A 3,741-nucleotide genomic window follows, 5' to 3' on the forward strand; every position below is an offset into this window, starting at 1 on the left:
TTCTGTCAGCTGTTGCCTGTCTGTAGTGTAAACAAGCCGTCGGGTTCTGATCTCGAACTCCCTGTCGGGGTACTCTGCGCTACACTGCCACACACTCAAGTACCGGGTACGGGACTGGCTGTGGACCGGTCTGGTACTGGTGGAATACGGTAAAAGTACCTGAGGCCTGGGGCCAGATTCACGAAGCAGTTACGCAAGCACTTACGAAGCTGTACATCTTTTCTCAATCTTTGGCGGCTTTGTTTACAATTATTAAACAGTTAATGAGCTCCGAAGCACCAGGAGGCTGTTTATAACAATAACAACAGTTGATTGGCAAGTTTTCATGCTTGTAAACTGTTTAATAAATGTAAACAAAGCCGTCAAAGATTGAGGAAAGATGTACACGTTCGTAAGTACTTGCGTAACTGCTTCGTGAATCTGGTCCCAGGAACCCTGCCTGCCTGAGACCAGGAAGATGGGCAAGACCTTATACTGGCACTCGTAGTAATGATAAACCAACTGATTTAAAGTATATGATTTGTGTACATGAAATATCAGTACACATGTACGTGAAATATATAATATGCAGTATATATATATACGTGAAATACATAATAGAAATACAGTTGCACACTGAAATCTCATTAACGTGATGTGTCAATGAGAAAATCAGTAGGAGCCGTCGAGGAGGATACGAACCTGTGCTCCGAGTACTCCCAAGCAAACGCCTCGGACCACAACACCACGACATGGTAAACAGCATTGGTACCTGTAATTCCACTGAATCCCCTAGGGTTCCTGAGGCTTACACTGAAGCCTAACCTGGGTTTCACTCATCACTCCGCATGCACTCTGGCTTGTACTCTAGAGGACTTCTACTTCCAACGCTTCTCTTCAAAGAAATCACATTAAGGTGATGTATAAATGTAGAAATCAGTAGGAGCCATGGGTTCGAATCTCCCGCTTGCTCTTATGGTGTATTATTCATTCAGTATTGTGGCTGGTGTAGGTAAGGGTCACATTTCTAACACTAATGATGTTCAGGAGCCTTTTTTTTTCAGTTTTGTGGGCCGTGGAATTATTAATATACTATATGAGCAGAACGGCTGCCAGATTATGAACACTCTTGTGACACCTAACAAAACCTCCCCTTGTAAGAGCCCCGGTTGATGAGGGAGTCAAGCACGAGGCTCTGGTTGATGAGGGAGTCAAGCACGAGGCTCTGGTTGATGAGGGAGTCAAGCACGAGGCTCTGGTTGATGAGGGAGTCAAGCACGAGGCTCTGGTTGATGAGGGAGTCAAGCACGAGGCTCTGGTTGATGAGGGAGTCAAGCACGAGGCTCTGGTTGATGAGGGAGTCAAGCACGAGGCTCTGGTTGATGAGGGTGTCAAGCACGAGGCTCTGGTTGATGAGGGAGTCAAGCACGAGGCTCTGGTTGATGAGGGAGTCAAGCACGAGGCTCTGGTTGATGAGGGAGTCAAGCACGAGGCTCTGGTTGATGAGGGAGTCAAGCACGAGGCTCTGGTTGATGAGGGAGTCAAGCACGAGGCTCTGGTCAGAGACAGTGTCGCGGGGTTAATGACCTCCAGAAACACCAATAGGTTATTGATGGTGAAGGTGTTGTTGATGGTGAGGCTGTTGTTTGGTGGTGAGGGTGTTGTTGTTGTTGATAGTGAGGGTGTTGTTGTTGTTGATAGTGAGGGTGTTGTTGTTGTTGATAGTGAGGGTGTTGTTGTTGTTGATAGTGAGGGTGTTGTTGTTGTTGATAGTGAGGGTGTTGTTGTTGTTGATAGTGAGGGTGTTGTTGTTGTTGATAGTGAGGGTGTTGTTGTTGTTGATAGTGAGGGTGTTGTTGTTGTTGATAGTGAGGGTATTGTTGTTGTTGATAGTGAGGGTATTGTTGTTGTTGATAGTGAGGGTGTTGTTCTTGTTGATAGTGAGGGTGTTGTTGTTGTTGATAGTGAGGGTGTTGTTGTTGTTGATGGTGAGGGTGTTGTTGTTGTTGATGGTGAGGGCGTTGTTGTTGTTGATAGTGAGGGTGTTGTTCTTGTTGATGGTGAGGGCGTTGTTGTTGATAGTGAGGGTGTTGTTCTTGTTGATAGTGAGGGTGTTGTTCTTGTTGATAGTGAGGGTGTTGTTGTTGTTGATAGTGAGGGTGTTGTTGTTGTTGATAGTGAGGGTGTTGTTCTTGTTGATAGTGAGGGTGTTGTTCTTGTTGATAGTGAGGGTGTTGTTGTTGTTGATAGTGAGGGTGTTGTTGTTGTTGATAGTGAGGGTGTTGTTCTTGTTGATAGTGAGTGTGTTGTTGTTGTTGATAGTGAGGGTGTTGTTCTTGTTGATAGTGAGGGTGTTGTTGTTGTTGATAGTGAGGGTGTTGTTCTTGTTGATAGTGAGTGTGTTGTTGATAGTGAGGGTGTTGTTGATGGTGAGGGTGTTGTTGATAGTGAGTGTGTTGTTGATAGTGAGGGTGTTGTTGATGGTGAGTGTGTTGTTGATGGTGAGGGTGTTGTTGATAGTGAGTGTGTTGTTGATAGTGAGGGTGTTGTTGATGGTGAGTGTGTTGTTGATGGTGAGGGTGTTGTTGATGGTGAGGGTGTTGTTGATGGTGAGTGTGTTGTTGATGGTGAGGGTGTTGTTGATGGTGAGGGTGTTGTTGATGGTGAGGGTGTTGTTGATGGTGAGTGTGTTGTTGATGGTGAGGGTGTTGTTGATGGTGAGGGTGTTGTTGATGGTGAGTGTGTTGTTGATGGTGAGTGTGTTGTTGATGGTGAGTGTGTTGTTGATGGTGAGGGTGTTGTTGATGGTGAGGGTGTTGTTGATGGTGAGTGTGTTGATGGTGAGGGTGTTGTTGATGGTGAGGGTGTTGTTGATGGTGAGGGTGTTGTTGATGGTGAGTGTGTTGTTGATGGTGAGGGTGTTGTTGATGGTGAGGGTGTTGTTGATGGTGAGTGTGTTGTTGATGGTGAGGGTGTTGTTGATGGTGAGTGTGTTGTTGATGGTGAGTGTGTTGTTGATGGTGAGGGTGTTGTTGATGGTGAGGGTGTTGTTGATGGTGAGTGTGTTGTTGATGGTGAGGGTGTTGTTGATGGTGAGGGTGTTGTTGATGGTGAGTGTGTTGTTGATGGTGAGGGTGTTGTTGATGGTGAGGGTGTTGTTGATGGTGAGGGTGTTGTTGATGGTGAGGGTGTTGTTGATGGTGAGGGTGTTGTTGATGGTGAGGGTGTTGTTGATGGTGAGGGTGTTGTTGATGGTGAGGGTGTTGTTGATGGTGAGGGTGTTGTTGATGGTGAGGGTGTTGTTGATGGTGAGGGTGTTGTTGATGGTGAGGGTGTTGTTGATGGTGAGGGTGTTGTTGATGGTGAGGGTGTTGTTGATGGTGAGGGTGTTGTTGATGGTGAGGGTGTTGTTGATGGTGAGGGTGTTGTTGATGGTGAGGGTGTTGTTGATGGTGAGGGTGTTGTTGATGGTGAGGGTGTTGTTGATGGTGAGGGTGTTGTTGATGGTGAGGGTGTTGTTGATGGTGAGGGTGTTGTTGATGGTGAGGGTGTTGTTGATGGTGAGGGTGTTGTTGATGGTGAGGGTGTTGTTGATGGTGAGGGTGTTGTTGATGGTGAGGGTGTTGTTGATGGTGAGGGTGTTGTTGATGGTGAGGGTGTTGTTGATGGTGAGGGTGACGTTGATGGTGAGGGTGACGTTGATGGTGAGGGTGTTGTTGATGGTGAGGGTGTTGTTGATGGTGAGGGTGTTGTTGATAGTGA

This window comes from Procambarus clarkii, chromosome 50 (genome assembly GCF_040958095.1).
Source record: "Procambarus clarkii isolate CNS0578487 chromosome 50, FALCON_Pclarkii_2.0, whole genome shotgun sequence".
Classification (NCBI taxonomy): Eukaryota; Metazoa; Arthropoda; class Malacostraca; order Decapoda; family Cambaridae; genus Procambarus; species Procambarus clarkii.